The sequence below is a fragment of the Neomonachus schauinslandi genome, chromosome 3, assembly GCF_002201575.2.
Source record: "Neomonachus schauinslandi chromosome 3, ASM220157v2, whole genome shotgun sequence".
In the NCBI taxonomy this organism is placed as follows: Eukaryota; Metazoa; Chordata; class Mammalia; order Carnivora; family Phocidae; genus Neomonachus; species Neomonachus schauinslandi.
This window is the reverse complement of record NC_058405.1, coordinates 50910641-50933746: the sequence shown is the minus strand read 5'-3', so window position 1 is coordinate 50933746 and position 23106 is coordinate 50910641.

The following is a 23106-nucleotide window of genomic DNA, read 5'->3' as shown; positions in this document are numbered from 1 at the left end:
TACAGATTATTATTATTATTTTTTTTTGTGGCTATAAATAAGAGTACAGAATTTGGCCTATTGTGGGTACACAAAAACATTAAGGGGGATATTTTTTATTTTTATTTACTTATTTATTTTTATTTTTTTAAAGATTTTATTTATTTGAGAGAGAGAGAGAGGGTGAGAGCATGAGCACAAGCAGGGGGAGAGGCAGAGGGAGAGAGAAGGGGAGATGCAGACCCTCCACTGAGCAGGGAGCCCAATTCAGGGCTCCATCCTAGGCCACTGGGATCATGACCTGACCTGAAGGTAGATACTTAACTGACTGAGCCACCCAGGTGCCCAGGAATATTTTTTATAATGCGAATAAGATTGGCCCACACAGCTAGAGCCTTAAGAATAGATTTTCACCACCCTTCTAGAGAACAACTACACATATGGAAGCTAGGAAGATGTTTTAGGTCAAACAGATATTGGTGTGGCCTGAATTCATTTCCTAGAGTTAAGAGCAGATAGTCTCCCATGTAACTGCAGATCTTGACAAGGTTATCAGTGTGGGAAATAAATTTGAATTTGGTCAAGTTAAAGAAGAATCCTTTTATAAGCTAGCCTTGAGCCCCCTTGAGCCTGCAGGCACCAGACATCTTACCGTACCCATGCCCACCTCTCTGCTCTCCCGTGTCCTTCAGGATCCCTGGCTTCTCTCCGCCCTGCCTTTCTCTAGGGACGCATCTCATATCCTCTTTGGCCACAAGCTGAAGCCGCTCCTGCTGGAGTCCTTTGCAAAGAAATTGTGCTATCATCAGTCTCCCCTTCAAAATAAAAGGTCAACATTTACACAAGGCTTGCTGGATTTTTCAGGGTCTGAATCCACTTAGCCCTTCTCCCCAAGTGAGATAAATTGTGAAGGTGGCAAGGCACTGCATTTTTCCTCAACTTTGTGGGCTACTCAAAGGTCAGTTAGTACCACCAAAGTTACTTCTTCAGCAGCACGGCTTCCTGGAGCTCCCTGAGCCTGCCGGGCTGGGGCCGGAGAGGAACAGTGAGGTAGGGCGGGCTGCTGTGTCAGCTCCTGTCCTTCTTTAGTCACCTGGTCTACCTCGAGGATGTGTCTGAATAAGCAAGAAGGGATTATTATATTCTCTCCCCTCAGGCAGGGCCAGAAATTCTCCAGCCCCTCCAATTTTCGATTCCCTGGGCATTCTCAGAGCAATTATAAGTAAAGAAAACACCCCATGCTCCTGTGCTAATAAATTACACAGCACTCACCTAATTAATAAGGTAACAGTGCCCTCCCGAATTATAATCATAAGGTATCAGCCATTTAAACAATCCATTCTTAAAGAATAGTGAGTAGAACTGAACTCAGTGAGTGCGATGGGGAGGCAAGTCCCAAGTCCCAGGGCAGGCACATGTAGTCCTGTCAGGGGTGATGGAGTGCATGGGCTGATGTTTCCAGCAGTGGCCTGGGAATGAGTGACTCCAAGCCTTTCCAGGGATCACAGTGTTTTGGACCATCTTAAGCAAATCACTTAGGCATGTTAAATCAGGAAGAATCCATCTCACCGTTTCTGGAATCGTCCAATAAATGCTGAGCATTTTCCTTTTGGTGGTGCTGGGAAAGACTCAAGACATGCCATGTTACTTTGAGCAGAATTGTGACCACTAGTTATAGAGAAATGAGCTATCGCCTTAAAATATTTTCCCTAGCAAGCTCTGGTGATTTGGGAAGGTAGCATAAGGCAGCCCTGTACAAATATTGTTTTGTTCTAAAGCCCTTTCTCTGATGCATTGTGGATAATAGCAAGGTTGGAGCTTGCTGTTTCCTTGAGACATCCGGTGATGGTCCTTCAGTCCAAGAAAAAAGGCCATAAAGATTGTTGTTTGATTTTAACATTTCTGTGTTGAGATTCAGTAATGATGTTAATAAACCACAAAATGTGCTCCAGAGGCTGCTTGCCCTGGAAGGCACCTATCTAAATATTCATGCATTCAGAGGCTGATTCCATTTTAGATCTCTGGGAAGGCAGGAAAAGTGAGGGGATCTCTGTTTGCAGGGAGAATATAGTTGTTACATGATTACTGGAAGGAGGAGAGGCAATAAATACATTGTTTCTCATTGCTTGTCGATTACTTCCTTCTCTGCATATTATTTTCTCTTTCCAGCTTCCCTTCCTGGCCTACCTTCCCTTCAAATCCCCCCTCTCCTCTCTGCAGTTCCCCTCATGTGTTACACTTTGTAGCTCATGTTGGATATTAAGGAACTCTGGGGGCATGCTGTCATCACAAGGAACCCCTGGAACATACTCTATTCATAACTAGACCTCCCATGAATGACCTAGAATGCTAGCTCATACCCCATGCTAGGGAAAAGGCAGGAAGCAACTGATATCTGCTCAAACTGAGCTGGGACTCTCAGAATCTTTGATCAGCTGCTTACTTTGATCGGAATTTCAAGGGAATAGGTGCCTTGTGGCTACTCCAAGAAAATCATAGTTTCCCGGTGAGTGAGGCTGGCTCACTCAGAGCCACAAAGACCCCTTCACTTGGCATTGGTAAGTCTAAAGTATAGGTAGGAAACTGGACTTCTAGAGTAAACTTCAGAACATCAGCAAGGGCAAACCGTAGGGAAAGCACGTAAAAGCAAAGATGAGGCCTGGGAATGGCCACCCCATTACCTAGAACAGTGCTTGTCCAAGGGTTGAATTGTGTCCCCTACAAATTCATATGTTGAAGTCCTACCCCCACCCCAGTACCTACGAATTCGACCTTATTTGGAAATAGGGTCCTTGCAGATGTAATTGGTTAAGATGAGGTTATTAGGGTTGACCCTAGTCCAGTATGACTGACATCCTTATAAAAAGGGGAAATTTTGACAGAGACATGCATACAGAGGGAATGCCATGTGAAGATAAATGCAGAGATCAAGGTGATGCTTTTATAATCCAAGGGACACCAAAGATTGCCAGCAAACCACCAGAAGTTAAGGGAGAAGCATGGAGCAGATCCTTCCTCACAGAGGGAACCAACCAATCTGGAACCCAGATAGTTCCAAACCCTATAAAAGCTGTGGTTTTTTCCTATACGTACTTATGATAAACTTCAATGTATATGTTAGTTACATTAGGAGGTTAACAACAAAAACCAATAATAACGGAGACTAATTACACCAATAATCTGTACTGAAAGTTATGTGAATGTGGTCTCTCTCTCAAAAGATCTTATTGTACTGTACTCACCCTTCTTCTTGTGATGATGCATGATGATAGAATGCCTATGTGATGAGACAAAATGAGGTGAATGACACAGGCGTTGTGACGTGGTGGTCGGATGTTGTCAGAAAGAGAATCATCGGCTTCTGGGCTGTGGCTGACTTTGGGTAACTGAAACCTTGGGAAGTAAAGCTGCTGATAAGGGGCGGGGGCGGGGGGGACAAGCCAAACCTGTAAAACTGGGACAATAAAGACCTTCTCCTGAGTTGCTTTGATGGACAAAGTCAAATACTTAGTATGGTTTAGGACACACACTTGAAGCTGCATAATTGTTACTGTTATTACATAATTATTATATATCATTGTATCTGTTTGAAGATCCTTCCTATTCCCTCTCCTGTGACTCTCAACACAGTTAGAATATTAAGTTCTGGTGTTAGTTGAAAGCTGACTCCCTCAACTGTGCAGAATGATTCATTGGTTTATAAACCCAAGTTTTAATTTCAGAGCTGAGTTAAGGAGATCCGAGACTGCCATTGTGCCCGTGTAGAATGGCAGGGATGTAATGCAATGTAATACACACCCACTGGGAGATAGCGTGCGAGTCGCCTCCCATAACTTAATCTTTAAAGCTACTTATAAAAGGCTTTTGTTGAAACAGACGGGGTTTCTGCAATTAAATTACCATACATTAAAAAGGTTTCATTATGGCCTGATTCTATTATTAAAATAGGCAGCAAATAAGCAGTGTGGGCTGCCTGGCTGCAAGCCTGCATTACTGAGGCCAGCATCCTTTTGAATAGGTGAAAGAATATTAACCTTTTGATGGCTCTAAAATAACACGTTCTCAAGGATATGTAAGTGGTAAGTGAGGCTCCACACCTCAAGAAGAGTGAGAGAGAACCACCAAGAAGATGGGTCTTGTTAATTTCTATGGTAGGCTATTGGCTGCTAGAAACTCCACTGTGTTGAGGGAGGGAGAGAGGCAGGCACTGGGTAGCTCCAAGCTGTCAGGATTAGTGAGGCTTTGATGCTTTCTAATGCTGGAATGATAGCTGGTCCAGATCTGTCATCTCTATCAGCCTCCATCAGCCAGCCTCCCTATCTCACATAAGGCATTTATCTTTCAAAAGGCTGCTTGGACTCCAGTGGAACTTAGTGGACCCAGACAAATGGAATGCCTTCTCGGGGGCTCGTCATAAGTCTCTGCGTGCAACCCTTTTATGGGCGGCCAGAGCTGTGTTTGTGGACTTCGGCTTGCCAATTCGGGAGGGACTCAGAGATGTTTAAATAAATACTGACCCAAATTTAAGGTATGGTTTTCTGACATCAGTGGCCTTTCTTGCCCAAATTGATCTTTATGGGTTTCTGTTTTGAAGTTTTTGTCTATGACAGCCCACTGGAAGAAAGCCAGCCAAACTTCTCAGATACGGTTTTATTTTGTACTCGTTGTTTGAAAAAGTAGCTGTTGGGAATAATCTGAAATAAAATTATATCAGACAAATGATTGTTTCCAACCCATGTGCCGCGGGAAATAATCAATAGCTCCACTGTTGGAAAAATCAAATATGTTGACATTAATATTACTATTGTTTTCCTCTTCTCACTAACATTTTAGATTGTGCCTTTAAAGCATTGGTTGTTCAAGGTTAGCAATCTTATTTCAGATGTGTCTTAGTAATTCAGCATTGGTATTTTATAAGCTGCTAATTGTCGTCTCCTGCATATGTTGTATAATTTCGTTAAAGTCTGTGTTTGTTTGCATATGCGTATATTATTTCTTCTCAGTTATAGGAGGTCAGTGTATTTTAATGTATTAATCTGTTTCTGTTTGCATATGTATATTTTTCTCTGATCACTAATAGGCTGTCACTGTGTTTTCATATATTTATATATTTTATGGTGATGTTTGCTATTAGTTAAGATGTACACATTTTATTTTCAAAACATAATTTATTTTTATGCACCGCAAATATAAAAAATTATTCATGAAACAAACAACCAAAAATCACTAGCAAATATTCAACTGCACTACCTATGACTCTTGCCCACAACCATGGGCAACACTAATCTCCATTGTGAGTATCTGTAGCGGTTTTTGTAGTCATGGCTGTCATGGGCTTAGCATTTTCTTGAATCATGGTGATATTCTGCCTCTGCCTGGCACAGCCTATATCAGTGATATGTTCAGATATTTGAAAAAGGTTCATAAGCTCAGATATTTTTGATCCAGTGGTGAGAGCTTTTCCATTTAAATTAGACATATATATTATATTTCAGGCACATAAAATCTGGTTATAAAGTAAAATCTTTCTCATTGTGTATAGCTCTTTTTGTGCTCTCCCACCCCTTCCTACACCCCCCATCCCCAGGTTTATTCCCCAGAGGTAACCACCTCAAACCACCTTCCCAGGACTTTGTGCAGAGCTCCTAAAGGCCATGATGTTGGCCCCCAGGAGAAAGAGGAGATCAGCAGTCTGAAGAAGAGGAACAAGGCATTGGGAAGGACTGAGGCGGACATGCCCACTGTTTCTGTTTCTATTAATAATTCTTCTGGCTGTTTCTAGTTTTCAGGTGGTTATCTGTATAACTTAGAATATTGTGCTTTTGTACTTCAATTCCTTGATTTACGGATTTCGGACAGTATCTATGGCCTCCCTGCTGTGAAAGATGAGGAATACAGCCTGCTTACCCAAGCCTGTGTGTTTCTCTCCTTTTACTCCTATCAATTTGTTACTTATTTTTTTATTTTTAGATCTTCTGCTGGCTATCTGTGTGATTTCAATTTTTTTTTTCAAGTCTACTTTTCGAAACATCAAGTAAATGTAAGCAGTGTCTCTGTTGGAGGAGGTCATCAAGAAGATGTACCCACCAATTGACCAGTTAGTTGGTCCCCAGCAACAGGAGGCTCCCTAACCCCTCCCCTGTCCCTGGAATGTGTGCTCCCCTTGTCTGCCCCATTCCCAGAAGTTGCTCCAAGCATACAGCGTCAAGATAGTAATGTGTTGTTGAAACCATCCGGACTGGGTACGTTCCGGAACTCACTTAAGGCCTCTGTATAAACTTAAAGATTTCTGGCTGGCAGATATGCAGATAGATCTATGATCTTGCTGCAGCCCAAGACAAGTCTTGTTCAGTTCGCTTGCTCATTCAGCCTGCCACCTACCTATCTGAGTCGTTTGTTTCTTCCTTCAGGCTCTCCCTGCCCTCTGGGCCTGGGAAAGCTGGTTTCAGATTGCATCAGGGAAGCACCCAAGGAAGTTTCAAACCAATAGTCTCTTGACTCCTTATTCCATAACACCCGAGGAAGTTTCAAACCAATAGTCTCTTGACTCCTTATTCCATAACACCCGAGGAAGTTTCAAACCAATAGTCTCTTGACTCCTTATTCCATAAAGTAAGATTTATGTTTTTCTTTTCCCAACTTCTATCAGCTAGACCATTATTTTTACATTATAGAGTTATAACATTTCAACTGTAGGAGGCTGTATTTAGGTATAGGGTTGTTTCTCTTTTTTTTAAGGTCAGTGGTTTTCTTTCAGACAAGACTTTATTTTTTCAGCATTTGGAAATTTTATTTTTATTTTCTGAAAATTATTACTTATCTTTCATTTTTTTTCTAGTTTCTCCTCTGGAACATTGATTACATGAATATTGGATCTCTTAGAGTGAGGTTTTCATCTTTTTGCAATTTTGCTCTGTGTTTTGGGAGATTGCCTCACCTTTATCTTCCACGTCTTCCTCTGATTTTTTCATTCTAATGATCAAAATGTTCATTTTGAGTTCTCTCAGATTTCTATTGTTCATGGTATCCTCTCCTAATTTATGGCTGAATTATCTTTTCAAATCTCTCTGAGGTTATTAGTTACATTTAAAATGTTATTTTTTATTTCCTAAATTATCTCTCTTTTCTCTGGGATCATTTTTCCAGTGTGTTTCCATTTATCTTTTTCTACATTGTCTGGAGTTCCTTGACTGCCGATATTGATGTCCTCACAGCTAAGCATCCCCTGGCATCGTGGGGCTGTGCTTCCCCAAGAGGGCTGTTCTTCCAAAGGGGTGGCTGCAAGTTCAGTGTCTGGGGGCCAGGTGAGTTAGCCTCTGTCCTCCCCAGATGGTTTAGTCAGGTTCTTCAGAGGACTGATCTCCTGCTTCCCTCCAGAGCCAACGCCACGAGTGTTAGCTTCTCTGTGCAGAGTTACGGGGAGATGAGTGTGCTGAGCAGATGTGTAGTTATCCTGACTGATGGTCTGCCCCTTCTCATGCTTTCGGAGTCCAGGCCTCCCCAGCTTTCTTCGACAAAGAGTGCCTTCTCCTTCCATGGTAGCCCTCCCCTACGCCTTCCTCTGCTCAGGTTAAACTTCAATATGCTTCTGTTTATCTTTCAGAAATTCAGCAGTGTCCCCAAGTAATGAAGATTGACCTCCTGTTCACAGTGTACTTATAGATCAATTTTCCTTTTGTACCGGGCTCATGTTATGCATTATGATTCTTTTTGAGAATGTGGGGGTGCAGGTGCACACTCAGTCTACCCTCAAAAGTCTCCCGTGAAGTAGGTACCACTGACTGACCATCCCAGGATGCAGCTCTGGGCAACACTGGCTTTTCTGCAGTCTCTTCCTGATTCCTTCAGAGGGGTGCGGCACCAAATCTCAGAATCTACTTCTAGGAATACATTTAAAATGAAAACGGTACTCTTTTATCATGGAAATTGTGAGCACAGACAAAAGTAGGAAATAGGATGAACCCCCATTTGGTCACGACCCAGCTGCAACCACTATCTTGCAAGCAATCTTGTTTCCTCTTCACCTCTATCCACTGGAGTCCCCACGTGCAATTACTTGCAAGCAAATCTTACACGTTACATCCGAATAGAGCCTGGCGGTATGGGAAGAAATTTTCAAGCCACACTTCAGAGGCTCCATTCGCCCCTTCCGAGTCCTGTCTGCTATTGTGTGAACAACTTCATATGGACGCTGATGTCCTGGGTGCTCCCCTTTACGTGGAGAGACACCAGCAATCACAAGGATAGCTGAAAATGGATTTTTCCCCCTAATTCTAATTAATTTTTTTAAATGAAAGGGCAAGTTACTCAATTCATATTTATAAATACCAAAAGCAGTTAAGTAGAATGTAATAGCTTTAAAAAGATACATAAAGCTGCTTCTCATCCCCTGGCAGTAAAACTGTTATTTTTCTCTGGGCTTCTGGTACTGCATGCAGGAGGAGGGAATACAAAAGAGGCAGGAGGATGCAAGCCCAGTGCAAGCCGAAGTCTCCTAAGGCAAATGCATTAGATAGAGAGTCACCCGAAAAGCCAAGTGTGGCCCTGATGGAAAATATTTCTGGAGGCAACAAGCATTATCCTTTGTCTCTGGCCTAGAAAAATAATTTTATCTAAAAACACAAAGAGATCCCAATGACATGTGTACTGCCAGATGTGTCTCAGTATCATCACGTTTTCTTAAAGCTTCAACTATCATGTCTGTATGGGTAATTCCCATATAGCTCTCTTTTCAGCTCAGATTTGTTACTCAAATTACAGGCTTTTTTTTTTTTTTTAAAGATTTGTGTATTTATTTTAGGGAGAGAGAGTGTGCACATGCATGAGTGGGGGGAGGAGTAGAGGAAGAGGGAGAGGGAGAGAATCCTCCAGCAGACTCCCCGCTGAGCGTGGAGCCCAACACAGTACTCAGTCCCAGGACCCTGAGATCATGCCCTGAGCTGAGATCAAGAGTCGGACGCTTAACCGACTGAGCCACCCAGGTGCCCCTCAAATTGCAGACTTTTTTCTACTTACTGGAAGCACCTACAAGAGTGCTTAATAGAAAGTAGGAACTCAGATATTGCTCTTGATAGGCTACTAGACATTTCTGAATAGAGACTCTATCAGAATTTTAAATTTGTTTTAACCTCAAAGTCATCTTCTTCTGCTGCCACAGGTTACTGGTTATCCTTGGTTGAGCAGGTGGTAACTGGTTCCACCCGGCCCTTCATTTACCACATTCAATTCTCCACCAAGGCTTGTGTTTATTTCTTTGCATTTTCTCCCATACATACTCTTCAATTTCCTCCTCCAGTGCCTTCCTTCAGCCCTTCATTAACTCTGGCCCGGCCCAGAGCGGTAGTCTCCTGATTAATTCCCTTGCTCCAATCTTTTCTCCTAAGTTCCATCCTGAGATCAAGTGTCTTGAAAGGAAACAGTCAACAAAACCAAAAGACAACCGACAGAATGGGAGAAGATATTTGCAAATGACATATCAGATAAAGGGCTAGTATCCAAAATCTATAAAGAACTCATCAAACTCAACACCCAAAGAACAAAGAATCCAATCAAGAAATGGGCAGAAGACATGAACAGACATTTTTCCAAAGAAGACATCCAAATGGCCAACAGACACATGAAAAAGTGCTCAGTATCGCTCGGCATCAGGGAAATCCAAATCAAAACCTCAGTGAGATACCACCTCACACCAGTCAGAACGGCTAAAATTAACAAGTCAGGAAACGACAGATGTTGGCGGGGATGCGGAGAAAGGGGAACCCTCCTACACTGTTGGTGGGAATGCAAGCTGGTGCAGCCACTCTGGAAAACTGTATGGAGGTTCCTCAAAAAGTTGAAAATAGAGCTACCCTATGATCCAGCAATTGCACTACTGGGTATTTACCCCAAAGATACAAAAGTAGGGATCCGAAGGGGTACGTGCACCCCGATGTTTATAGCAGCAATGTCCACAATAGCCAAACTGTGGAAAGAGCCAAGATGTCCATCAACAGATGAATGGATAAAGAAGATGTGGTATATATATACAATGGAATATTATGCAGCCATCAAAAGGAATGAGATCTTGCCATTTGCAACGACGTGGATGGAACTGGAGGGTATTATGTTGAGTGAAATAAGTCAAACAGAGAAAGACATGTATCATATGATCTCACTGATATGAGGAATTCTTAATCTCAGGAAACAAACTGAGGGTTGCTGGAGTGGGGGGTGGGGTGGGAAGGATGGGGTGACTGGGTGGTAGACACTGGGGAGGGTATGTGCTCTGGTAAGCGCTGTGAATTGTGCAAGACTGTTGAATCTCAGATCTGTACCTCTGAAACAAATAATGCAATATATGTTAAGAAAAAAAAAAAGAAGAAGAAGAAGGTAGCGGGAGGGGAAGAATGAAGCGGGGGAAATTGGAGGGGTAGACGAACCATGAGAGACGATGGACTCTGAAAAACAAACAGGGTTCTAGAGGGGAGGGGGGTGGGAGGATGGGTTAGCCTGGTGGTGGGTATTGAGGAGGGCACATTCTGCATGGAGCACTGGGTGTTATGCACAAACAATGAATCATGGAACACTTCATCTAAAACTAATGATGTAATGTATGGGGATTAACATAAGAATAAAAAAAAAAGAAAAAAAAAAAAGAAAAAAAAGAAAATCCACTTTGTCGCCACCCCTCACACTTCTGACCAGAAACCCTCAGTGATTCCTCATTGCCTGTAGAAGGAAGTCTAAATGCCTTTGTCTGGCACTTTTAGCCTCTCCACGCTACAAAACCTGTGTACCTTTGCCGTCTTCAGGCCACTTAACTCAACTTAATCACTTTGTTTTTCTTCTTTAGTGTCTGCCCCTTCCACTGGAAATGGTCATCCACTGATATGTTCATCCACAATACCTATCTAACACAATGTTTGAGATGTGGATGACATCGGGTAAAAATATATTGAATGAATGAATGAATGTTCTTCACTCCACTCTATAATTCTACACTGAGACAATCTGAATTATTTACTATTTTCTCAATTATGAAACAGTATTTCCCACCTCCTTATTTTGGCGTCTGCCCCTCTCTCTCTGTGGAATGTTCTCATCTTCCCCATCTCTACCTTCAAGACCCACCCACCTCAAAGTCTATGTTCTGTACGCTGCCTTCCCTGATTCTGCCCTCCACGGGTCCCTGGTACTTCATTTGGGCTGTCTCAGAGCATTTATCACATCCTGCCTTATGTTGAAGTTATTTGTGCAAGCATCTTGACTTTCTGTTAAAAATTATAAACTCCTAGGGATTGGGAAGTACGTCTCCCATATTTTGGAAGCATGATTCCTACTTTTTTGTATCTTCTGCAATTGTGGTACCCACTAAGGATGTTCGAATCACTCACACTTGCATTCACAGGTAAATGAGAAGTTGAGATCTATAAATATTTCACCCTTTTCTTCTCCACTTATTCTCCAAATCCCAAATATGTTCTTTATAATGTCAATCATTGACTGGCCATTGAGTTTTCTTCTATTTTCTGTACATTATATATTTATGATGTGGAGAAACCCATCACTGGCATTGGGATTCGCTGACCCAATATGATGTGTTTTTAGACTCAAGCTCCTGTAATTGACCCTTGGGTTTCTGTTCACTCATTATTAATCTGGATAGATACACTCTGCTGAAACCCTGCTCCAGCTGTGAGAAAAACACTGCGTAGAACGGCTTCTGAATTTCATGTCCTTAATTTGAAATCGGATTAGTCTCTCTAGGGTGTAAAACGTGGGAATTCATTAGCCAGCTCCGCCACTTGCTAGCACGGTAGCTTTGGCCGAATCTCTTCACCTCTCTCTGACTTTGCTTCCCCACCTGTAAAGCAGGGATGATAATAGGGCCTAATTCACAGGTTGGTTGTGAGGATTAAATGACTTCATACAAATAAATGAATTATGCCTGGCATGTGGGAAGCCAGCAGACGATAACAGTTTAAAAATATCTCGCTAAGTTCCATGCTTTTCATATTCTTCCCCAACTCTTCCTCAGCAGCTTCTCTTCTTACATACTCAAAGATGTAACAAATGAATATTTAGCATCTATTACATGTGAGACTTTATTGACAGTTTCTTGTAATACTGCAGTGATAAGACCCTTGTTCTTGCCCTTCAGAGAGCTTCAAAACTATCCGATCTGGACCCAATGCTGCGTAAATGGCTTTAATGCGTCGCACATAATGTTTAAGGCTGGAAATTGTGGTTTATTGGAAGACTGGCTGGGATGATGGAGACCAAGCGTTCTTAATCTAAGTCTGAAGCCTGAACTTTCTTACCCATTCTATACCTGGATTTCCTCACATTGTGAATGGAGTTATGCCACCCCTTTTCCTACTTGAGCACTATGTTGGGAGGACAAGATGAGGTAATGTCCATGTAAGCAACACATTAGACAGGCTCGGAGTAGCACTGTCAACACACTCATTTTGGAGGTGTGAATAAACAGATGAAATAAAAATACAACTGAGATGTTTTACAATATCTAAATCTCCCTTTTGTTCCCTCCAATTTTGAGACTTTGAAGGGAATATTTATAAAGTGCGTGTTAATCTCAAATTACAAGACAGCGAAGTCCAGCTCAGGTTTATTATGATATAAACCAATCCCCTAGACGAGGGTCTTCCCTAGGAGAAGAAAGAGCGAGAGATGACTATTTACTGGGCGTCTGATATGTACCAGCATGGGTGAGGCCCTTCAACGTGAGTGATCTTCAGGCCAAGCCACATGTGGATGCATCTTGTCTTTGGTCCCTAACTTTCCCCTTGTGATGCCCTTGGAGCCTCTAGGAAGTTCTTTTCCCTTTGTCTTTTCTCACCACTCAGCACACAATGGATGCAAGAGTTCTCACCTCCTTCCTTGCCATCCCTACACCTTCTGTATCCCATGCCTTATCACCCTGCAATGAGTCAGGCTTCTATATTTAAAAATGTCATCCTTGTGAAGGTATTAAAGTGAAAGATACTGATATTATGAGGACTTTGTATCTTAATTCAAATAGTTATTTTAAAGCTGAGAATTTCAGGTAATAGCATTCGGGGGGAGAGATTTGGAGGACAAAGGGGTATGTTGCTACTTCTCAGGGGACAGGCCAGGTCATACTTTTTCTACAGGGCTTACTCTGCTTCCATCGTAATGTCAAGCAACTTGTGGCGTAGTTTGACCCTACGGGGAAGGAGAAATTTCCATCATCATTATCAGTTCTCCAGTGTCTGAGTGTGGTAAGACAATGACCTTTCAGGTGTTGAAATGGGACATTAGCAAAAGTAAGAGGAGTACTGGAGAGAAAAGGTCACTTGAAACCAACAGCATTTTACTTGTGAGTTCCCTAGGTGTCTAGATAAGTGGAAATAGTCTCAATAATAGTATCTTTCCCCCTCCACCCCAACTCAATTATTGGCTCTGAATTTCCAGCCTACTGAGGCAGTCTTTGGTAAAAGGATAATGAATGATAATTCTGACCTCAAATATTGACAGTGCTGTGCCTGTCTTAGACTCATTCATTTAGGTTTCAAGAATGTTTTCTCTCTCTAGAAGGATTCTAAAGCTGAATAATGCATTTCATCTACTGTGTTACATATTTCAATTTTAATCATCATTACTTCAGTGCCTTTTCCATGAACATACGGCACAAGTCTCCACCTTTCTTAAAAACCATCGTGAAGACCGAGAGACAACCACAAACACCTTTCCTCTCTGTTGAAGTTCTGGTTAAAATGTTTTGCTGTAGAAAGTGTGCATTTTTATGACCTGAAACTACATTCAAGTAATTGGGTTTGGGTTTCAGCAGCAATGTCAAAGTACAACATCCACAGAATTTATTTGCTTTTTTGTTTTAGGACTCTTGCACTGGCTCCAACTTGGAGTTGAGTTTCTCAATTAATCTTTTTTTCCTAGACAAGGGCACATTTCTTAAAACTGTGTTTCATGGGGCGCCTGGGTGGCTCAGGTGGTTAAGCGTCTGCCTTCAGCTCAGGTCATGATCCCAGGGTCCTGGGATCGAGTCCCGCATTGGGCCCTCTGCTCCTTGGGAGCCTGCTTCTCCCTCTGCCTCTCTCTCTCTCTCTCTCTGTCTCTCATGAATAAATAAATTAAAAAAAAAACTGTGTTTTATGATTTTATAATTTTAATATTTCTGACGAGGAACAAAACCTTAGGCAAAACACCAGCAGCTCTTAAGAAACCTTTTATTTGACTTTTATGTTACAAAGCAAGCTGAGAATCTGAAAGATATAGAATCTGACACGTTTGTAGGTGCAAAGTAGTTGACTCAAAATGTGATTGATTGATCCAAAATGATTAGAGGAGAAACTAGAATCAGGTTAGTTGAAATTTGCATGACCCCCTTGGGTTTGTACAGGATGCTGTTACCTCTAGGAGGGGAGAATATCTCCTTATCATGGAAATTTATTTAAATAAACTCTAAGGCAAGCAGGTGCCTCACACTTCTTTTTTTTTTTCTTCTTCTAACTAGCTTTTGCTTTGGTTGAACTTTGCAGATATCAGTAGAGAACAATGACCAGGCAGCTGCCTTTTCATTCCTCCTTACCCCGCCCCGTCTTCTACACCTTCCCATGCCAAGCCCAACCATTAATTCATTTTGACCATGTTTACCTCTTCATCTTAAGAGAACAAAATTGAACCTCACCTCTTGGGCAATTAATTCAGATGCTTTTCCTCTTATGGCAATTAAACTGGGATAAGCAACAAAACAGATTTTGAAAATAGAGCAGCATTTTTCAACACCTGTTTCTTTGAACACCAGACTCATTATATTATCTGGCTCAAAGATTTGTGATCACATATGTGTGGTGACTTCTATGTCCAGTGCTACTTCACATGTGGTCCGGAACCGATGCTTATCCACACCGTTTCCTGTCTGTGATGTGATACAAATAAAAGCTGAGAATAAGGTGGCGCCTGGGTGGCTCAGTCGTTAAGCGTCTGCCTTCAGCTCAGGTCATGATCCCAGGGTCCTGGGATCGAGCCCCGCATCTGGCTCCCTGCTCCGTGGGAAGCCTGCTTCTCCCTCTGCTGCTCCCCTTGCTTGTGTTCCCTCTCTCCCTGCCTCTCTCTCTGTCAAATAAATAAATAAAATTTTAAAAAAAAGCTGAGAATAAGCATTTAGAGATATAAGTAGAAATTTGACAGAATCTCACCTCTGTTAAATCTAATAATAAGAATTAATTGCATTTATTATTTTTGCTTCAGTTTTCTAGTAAACTAATTTGATTATTTTTATGAGGGTTTAGTAAAGTCATGCTCTTCTCTGAACTGGGAGAAGAACCCAGAACCCATCCTTCACCAGAGACAGTTAGAAAAATACTGGTATATTCTGTTGTCCTCCCTTAGAGATTCACAATATATAATATATAATATGTAATATACAATAAATTAAGGCTCTTAGAAGTCATGCAGTAAAGAGGCCCACTTAACTCAATGTTTCCAACGCATACTGGGCTTTAAAACTTTTTTTTTTCTTCTGGGTTGGCTTTACTAACATTGTATGTAATTAATGTTCTACAGAACACATTTTGGGAAGTGTTGAATTATGATGAGCACTGTCTGTAGGGCACTTAAGATTTTTGAAAGCACAGTAATGTATTATCAAAAACATACAAAAAAATGGAGTCAGTAGGCAAATACCACACACTAACATGATGCTACGTAACATTTTCAGAAATGTCTCTTTTAGTTATTTAACTAGGGCTTGAAAACTAGTAGTATCTATTCACATACTTTCAAGGTGTTTGAGAGAGTTAATCCATGTAAGGATGAACTAATTTTATTTTAGATAAGGAATAAGAAATCAAAAAGATGGGGGAGGAAGATTTTGATTATTTATTTATGTCAAAATAGAAGGCCACCGAGCCCAGTCTCCATGCAGGGTACGTTGGGGCTGACACTCATGCTGTGACTTCCTCTCATGTGCATGCCCGTGTCTGTAACTGTCTACAGTTTGGGTGATATTTGGAAAATCTCAAAGCAAAGTCTGGAGATTTGGTTCACACAAACAGGAGGCTGATCACTGACATTCTGAATCCACACAAGAAATCCAACTTCTTGGATTTCCAATAATAGAGGGGGTCACAACTATCTGAGTCAAGTGACAGCCTGAATACAATCAGATTGAAACTGCAACAAAGAAACAAGAACATAGTTCATTCCTTTAAGTGAGAAATGCAAAAATAAAGGTGCCCAGGTGTGGCAGTGTGTGGAGATGTTTCCTGGGGACCATGGGGACAGGAAACAGTGTGCTGTTTTCTTGGGTAATTCTTTATGATCTGGGGGTTAGCTGTAGCCCTTCCGTGGTGGACACATGATCATATCAGTGCCTCAGCAATGACAGGTATTAGATGCTAATTAGTGATATCAAAGCTCACAACAACACTAATGATGAAAATCAGATTATTAAGAGCATATCTGTGAAGAGTACACATGCCAAATGCAGGTTTCTTAGGTTCAGATCCTGGCTTCCCCCACTAACTAGTTATGCGACCTTGGATAAGTGACTAAGCTCTTAGTTCTGTTAGGGGACTGAACGAGATAATAGATGCAAAGTGCTTAGAATGCTGTATGGCATGCAGTAAGCAATGAATAATGGTTAGCTATTATAATTTACATAAATAATTGCAATGTCAAGTGGACTATATATTCAAATTGTCTTGGTTAGCTTATCTCACCTTGTTGGCAAGATACACAGGAAGCCAAATTATCAGCAGCTGCTTAGTAATCACAGCACTGGAAGGAGTTACTTCTGTCTGCATGTTCTTTAGTGTTAGGCTGTGACCACATGATGTGTTCATTTCAGCGCCCTGAGAGTCAGCAAGGAGAGACAGTCCCTGTCAGGTTCAAGGATGCAGCGGGCTAACAGCTTCCAGTAAGTAGGTGATGGGCAAGGTTGCTCTCCTGAGAGATGTTCTGCCTCTTCCTGGTGATCTGTAAGCCAGTGTTCTGATTTTTCTATTTGCTAATTTTAGAGTGTAGATCTAAGAGGACAACCTTATTATTTCCGTGGTCTCAGAGATTATCTTACTGTTGCCCCACCACGTACACACTTCCTGTGATAGATGCATGTATCGAGATTCAAAGTGAATCTAATAGTGAAGACTGAGAATTCTCCTATTAGCAAGCAACCTATACTTAAAAGAATGGCTCAGTTTGAGGATTTGCAGAAACAAAGGTACAATTTCAGAAATGATCTATGGGTTTTATTGAATGCAATCACATTTCTGCAGTTGCCTATTGAATTGAAACCCTAGGATTTATCCAAATTACCAAGTGTCTGTTTTGGTCAAATTTCCATTAATTCGGTCGCATTTCTAAAAAAAAAAAAGGGATTAGGCTTAAAGAAAATCATGCCCACCAAATGGGAATCTCAGCATTATCCTAAAAATTTTGACTCTTTTGCCAGACTCTGGCCAATGTTTGGGTTTTCTGGACTTGGGACCACAATCACCTTATATCTGGGAGCCGTGTTCAGTGATGTGATCCTGTGGTGAGATTAGAGGTGTGCATGTCGATTCTGTCCCATGGTTCCAGCCTGTTACAAGATAGGATTTTTATGATCTTATTGAATAATGTTGAACGGCTACAACTAAGCTTGTTCTTTTTATGAATAAAGTAGATAGAGCTGTTTTGGGATTGCTTTGTTTTGCTATTAAAAGTCGATGTCCATGATTGGCTGCAGTATAACAGTGAAAAATGCAGAGATTCACTCGTGTATCACTGTAGAGCGAGATCTTAACAAGGGTAGATATTCCTATTCTTTATTATCCCCATGGAACATGGCAGCTAGATTGTGTGCATCATTCATTGCCCCTAAGTTTTAAGATGAGAGTATATGAAAATAAACTTTTAATTAGCAATCTGGTGAAGAAAATAGACTTCTATTCAGATATTGTATTATGTCTTTTTTCCCCCATTTCTATCGCCTTTTAAAAATAATCTCCGTCATTTCTACTTGGCAATGAACCTCCAGTATTACACTCAAAATTAACTTATGGTTTTCATTAAGTCTAGTCTAGACTGTCTGTGTCTTTACCCAAATCCAAACAAACAACTTGATTTGCCACTTATCCAGAACTTCCTCCTAAGGAGAAAAAGCAAAAGTATGTACGATTGCTTTTAAACCTTAGATGAGGTAAGTACAGTGTTCAATAACTTCATCAAGTAAGATCTAAATTTTATGGCGCAAATGCCAGGCTTCACAGGTCAGTGAGCTGTTTCAAATGGTACACAAGGCTGCCTATATCAAATTTGTACAGAAGAATTGATTTTGGTGGTTGGAATAAGGCCATTTTTGTCTGGCTGCAAGCTTTCCAGAAATAACGGTTCTATATTAGGAGAGAAATTATAAATAGATTACTGTTTTTAAGTATTCTTCAGAATGTTAACAACTAATATAATGGACTTTCTATTACAATCCTAAAGAGCAAGTGTCAACCTGATTTTTAGAGTTCTCCACTGCCTCTCAGCGGTCCTATGGATTCAGGGAAAGCTGCACCGTCTGGCTGACAGAAACGTTGCGTTTTGTTCTCACCCTTTCTTTTCTTCCTTTTGGGTCTGCCGTGCCTCTGCTCCTGGCCAGACAGCCAAAGGAGGCAGACAAGACCTTTGATGCCTGGCAAGTTGCGCCACTGGGACGTGCAGAGAAACGTGTTTCCAAAGTGGGAGTTATTCGTGTGTGTTGCTTTTGAGTGAGATAGTAATTGGTGGAAAGTCGGTAGGTACTTGTAATGCAACCTACTCGGCCTTCTACAATGCATCTTGTGCCCTCATGACCTTGTACCTGTGGATCAGCTCCCAGAATGGGACTTTTTCCTAATGTTTCTGCTTCTGAGAGGTCATGAGGGCTTTGCGTGGTACATGGAGGCAGCATGTCTTTGCAGAGGGCTTTCCACAGCTGTATGTCTGTGGTGGCTAGGAATTGAATGCAGCAAGTGTTCCGTACATAGAATAATACAGAGTTCTGCTGGAAAAGCCTTTAGTTGCTTTAAGCAGACTCGGTCGCTTCTGTCTCTGTACACCTGTTACCCTTTCAACCAACATTCCTCTGTCACTTGTTTGCGTGTTCGTCTCCTTGACCAGGATGGGAATTCCAGTGTCTAGCATAAGGTCTGGCACACAGTAAGCGGTTTTGTGAAATACCCAATTCCCCACACCTACCTTGGGGCTGAGGATTAAAATCTGGAAAAATCTGATTAAGAGCTCAAATCTAGAATATTGGCTAATGTGAGTGTGGGGCTTAGAACTGAATCTATGTGATGCTCAAGTGGGAAGGAATGCAGAAATCATGTTTAATTTCTTAGAAAAGTGAAGCAAAACTTTATTTCAGACCCTCGTAAGAAAGAGATGCATGCTTTCAGGGTGTAAAAACCTTCCCACTGCTGATTTCTGTTCTGTAGGCGAGGAAGTTGGGTGGGTCTCAGGGATCCTTTCAAGCTTAAAACTTTTCAGCATCTTTGGCATAGGGTATTTATTCCTTTTATTTTGCTTTATTCTTTATATTTCGCAGATCTGATGTTCTCTTTGCTTTCCAGAATGCTCAAAAGTAAGGATTTGATCCAGAAGGGGTTTATCAGCCATGAAACTTACAACAGACCTTAACTACAACCAGGACACTACAGAGGAAACTTCCAAATGTCCTTTTGGGTTTTTCAGTGCCTGAGTGATAAGATATTTGCAACTGGTGTATCAAATTACATATTTCATGTAAATCTTAGTATCTGATGACTGCACTTTGAAATGTCAATGAAGAAAGATAATTTTAATAGAATCAGCTCCAATTGCCCTTCCACTATTACAATGACCTCTAACGGTTTATAGTTGTTTATTTCATCGTTAAGTAAAAACCATCTCTTCTTTCTCAGTGGGCATTGTGCCTGCTCGGGCGGTTGCTTGACAGCCTGCTATTAAGGACAGCGTGGCCAGTCTGGTCGCTTGCAATAGAAAGTCTACTCTAGGGGTGCATTTCATCACTTACTTCCCATTTCATCCAGTGGTTCATTTCATCACTTAAGAGTAATAGCAGTGCTCAGATATTTAATAGATTCCTCAGAGCCAAGGAGATCAGGACCCATCTAGGCAAGGCAGCCCATCATGAGAAAAGGTGGGGGGGCTCTGGTTCTCTTCAATGCCAGTCATGCGTCAGAGGGGCCCCCTTCCCTTGCTCATGCTTGTGTTCCATGGCTGCTCTTCACTCCTCCTCTTGGGGTGGGGGAATGTGGGTTCTTCTGCCTGTTCTTTGTCATAAAAACCTGGAGCTGAAAGGGACCTCCCAGATTATTTGTAAGTTTGATGGATGAGGACGCTGAGGTCTGGGGAGGTCACACAACCTGCTCGAGGTCACACAGCTGTTTAAGGGAAGGCAGGACCTGAACTCCAGGTCTTTGGACTCTTCTATTTGGCTTGAAAAGGGGCAGTGGCAGTAGAAGCATTAGATTCCATACTGTATTTTATAAAAGCAAGAGGTTCACTTCAGATTTTTCTCTCTTGTTTTACGTGTGGGTGTGTGGGCGTGAAATCTCTTGATTTCAACTCAGGTCATGGTCTCAGGGTTGTGAGATCGAGCCCTGAGTGGGGTTCCGTGCTCAGCATGGAGCCCTCCATGGAAGGCTAATCTGACATCTTGTGCAGAGAATTGACCACTTCCTGCAAAATCAACAGTAGAAAGCAAGTAGCACAAGTATTTAGGGACATTCAAGTCCTTCGTGCTCCCAGCTTCCAATGGCTCAGTTAGCGTGCTTGTCTTGATTGGCGAGGGAGAGGAAGGGGCGAGAAGAAGCTGTGTTCAGAGGCCTGGGCACAGGCAGAGGAGTAGTGTTGCTGTGAGGGAGGGAGGGAGTGAGGAGCAGCCTTGGCCACTGCAATAGGTTTAGTTTTTCAGGAAATACAGAAATGCAGAATCACTGTCCCTAATGCTCAGAGAGCCTGGCAGCCAACAAGACCTATTTCTAAGACTCCAAGTAAAATGTCAACAAGGCACTGCATGTCACATCAGAGGTCCCCGAGGACAAGCCATGTATCTCTTCTGTTCCCAGAGACCCACGGGGACTTTGGCTGCAGGCTCACAGTGGGAAGAGCTAGCCCCATGCAGGGACACCAGTGGAGTCTATGCCTGCTTGGAGGATCCTGGGGGGAGGACCTCAGCTTGAAAGTGTCTAGATGTTGAAGGTCCACGTGCAGGAAGCTTAAAAAGACGAAACCAGACATGATGGAGGTGCCGCAGTTTGACCTTGCCTTTGACCCCGTCACCTTTCCTTTTTCCCTTTTCCCCTTTATGTTACTCATCCTGTCCCCCAAGCCTAACTGACCCACAAACGCAAAGCTTGCAAAAACATCGATTAAGAGCACTGTTCAGACAGTTATTGGGATGGGTTTGTATCAGTGATCCTGAGCTGCACTCCAGTTGTGAGTTTCAGAGCAGTTAAAGATGAAAACTGCTCCCTGAGCAAGACGCCCAGACACATACTCTTCCCTTCACCCTGTCAAACTCAATCCTGCTTCTTTTGCACTCAGAGATACCGTTGTCTTCAGATGCTTATTGATGCGCATGGTATGAATAAAACTGTTAATCGCTATTTGAGTCATCCAAACAATTTTCTTTTGGGGCACCTGGGTGGCTCAGTCGGCTAAGCATCCTACTCTTGATTTCGACTCAGGTCATGGTCTCTCGTGACATCGAGCCCTGAGTGGGGCTCCGTGCTCAGCATGGAGCCTGCTTAAGATTCTCTCTCTTCCTCTGCCCCCTCCACAGTACCCCCTACCCTGCTTGCATGCATTGTCTCTTTCTCTCTCAAACAGACAAACAAACAATTTTCTTTTGACAGAGGGAGTTGTGATCCTAAATAAAAGGTTTTTATCTCTGACTTCTAGGGTGCTCCGGGGAAGGACCCATCTCGGGACACTACATGGAGTGCTGTGATGAGGTAGCTAGAAAGTAAGAAAGATGTGAGGCATGACTCAGGGCCAGTAGGAGAAACAAGGGGAATGAGGTTTAAACAGCTACTTTCAGAGAGTGTGGTGAGGCCCAGAGTCATCCACACGAGGTAAAGGTATAGAGAAGTCCTGCCATGTCGGCCCGAGATTTCTGATACCAGCAGCAAGCTTTGGGGCCTGTGGGCTACCCTCACTTCAGACCAGCTGGCTACAAATTTGGGGGTCCCCGTAGAATCCCTGAGGTTTGTTAATTCACTAGGACAACACACAGAATTCAGAAAAGTTCCATGCTTACCATTGCAGGATTATTAGAGCAAAAGGATACAAATTGTTCCTGGTCAAAAGAAGAGTTGCCTAGGGCAGAATCTGGGACTGGGAGGGTTCTAAACTTGAAGCTTCCGTGTCCTCAAAGACACAGTATCTTCTTGGCATCTGTGTATGGCAATAGGCAAAGAATTGTCAACCCAGGAAGCTCACAGTAGCTTTGTGTCCACGGTTTTTATTGAAGTTCATTATGTAGGCATGATTAATTGAGTTATTTACCACAGGGTTGAACTCAGTTTCTTGTTCATCCCTCCCAAAGGTCAGTTGATTTCATGTGGCCCAAGCCCCAACTATCTAGCCGCATGGTTAGTCTTTCGGGCGTAGTCAGCCCCGACCCTAAGCTGGTCTGTGTGGCTGGCCCCACCTGCATCATCTCTTTAGCATAAACTATGAGATGTCTTGCATGAGCGTACACTATTCTGTGTGGTCTGACGGGCCCATCACCAAAAAGGAAGACATGCTGGTCACTCCGGGAACTCCCAGGCTTGAGAAGTTACGTCTTAAGGAGCTGGGACAAAGGTTCGACGTTTCTTTAGGTAGAATGAATTCTTTACTACACAGCTTGGCACTGCAGGTTGACCCAAAGTACGTGTATGTGTATACTTGTGAAAGGGGGTGGCGCAGAGGACGGGAATGGGTGGTAGGATCTCAACACTTCACCTGCCACGGCCCAGAACCTTGTGAGCTGTGAACTGTTGAACTGCGCTCGCCAAGAGCCCAGCAGGGGTGCCCTCTGAGTAGACGTGAAAGATACAGAGCGTATGTGGTCAGGATGCTTCCATCTTTGGACTTGCCCTACTTTTTATATTCAAATAGGTCACTAGTGGCTATAAATCTATGGTC